Raw genomic sequence first — 1,454 nt, 5'->3', positions numbered from 1 at the left:
GCCACAATACTCTACTCAGGGCAATGGAGTGAGACTCTGTCTCAAAAAAAAAAAAAGAAAAAAAAAGAACTACCATTCTAAAAGAATTATATACTTTAAGATAATATGGGGAAGTGATTCTACATAATTCCATTCAATTTCAGATAGTGTTACACCCCCCCTGCTAGACCTAAGATAGAGAACAAGTAGATCGACAAATATCTTAACTCTCACGGACCATCTTAAGTCCTCCAAGGCTGCCTACCTAGCTTAGTACCATAGAAAGAAAATCTTTTCTTTCCCCAAACTATACATTTTCAGGCATCAAAGCTGAAAAAAAAAATGGTTGTGGCATACTGCTCTAGACTTCAAAAATCTCAACTTTATACTTTTATGAGTATTTATAATTCCTCACATTTCTCCTACATCTCATTTTCCCTAGAAGTCCTCTTTTTATATGTATATATGTTTCTACAACATTAATGACTTTTCCACATCTCCCATATTTTCTCTCTTATTTTGGTGATTACTTTTCCCAGAGGAAGTAAGTTTTTATCTGTTCACGAGGGTCCTAACAAACAAAATATCCTTTGTTGAAATAAATATGTTCCATGGTTCACTAAACTCAATATTTTGCTAAATGAAAGCTCTATACACCTTCTTCATGAGGTACACAAGTGAAAGTCTCACATTACCAAATACACAAATCAATAGTGACCTTTGGGATCACTTGTGATTACATGCTATTAATTATTGCACCTGTGGAAGTCAAGGCTACCCAAATATGAACATGCATTTGAGATGCTTAATGAATGGAGGGATCCACATCTAAAGCCAAATTTTTTGGTTCTCATGCCAGCTCCTATACAGAGTTAAAAATCAAAGATTAAGAAAACATCACTCTCAACTTCAATAAAATAAACAGTGTACTCTGCATCTTCTCCGTTAATAATGCCTATTTCTTCTCCAAGGTTTACAGGGAGATTTCCTAGTCTATGATATCCTGGCTTTTTTGATCATGCTGCATATGTGTTAAGACACATGTGTTAAGACAATGTTTCTCTAGATGTGATCCTTATATAACCTGTGGCAAAGTCACATTTTGGTTTATACTTGTCAAAATGCAGATTTCTGAGAGCCACATTTAGAAAAATTGATCAGAATTCCTAAGAATGGGACCAAAACTTGCAAATTGTTGTGCTCTGCAAGTGATTCAGATGCACACAAAAAAATCAAGAACTACTATTCTAGGGATCTAAGCAATCAATGAGAGAAATTTACTGCTGTCGGCACACTCATTTTCTTGTATGACACTGAATCAATTTATATACAAAAATTCTGCAGAGCAAGTACTAGAACCTTGTAACAGTAAAAATTAAAAATAAAATAAACCTGTGTACTCATTTAAAACAGAGATTAATGTCATGTGATTGAGCCTTAGGAATAGTGGAACTGAAAACTAGGGTATTTGTTAT

Source organism: Propithecus coquereli, unplaced genomic scaffold (assembly GCF_000956105.1).
Source record: "Propithecus coquereli isolate 6110/MARCELLA unplaced genomic scaffold, Pcoq_1.0 Scaffold233, whole genome shotgun sequence".
NCBI classification, from domain to species: Eukaryota; Metazoa; Chordata; class Mammalia; order Primates; family Indriidae; genus Propithecus; species Propithecus coquereli.
The sequence above is the reverse complement of the archived record's forward strand: the minus strand, read 5'-3'. Positions refer to the sequence as shown.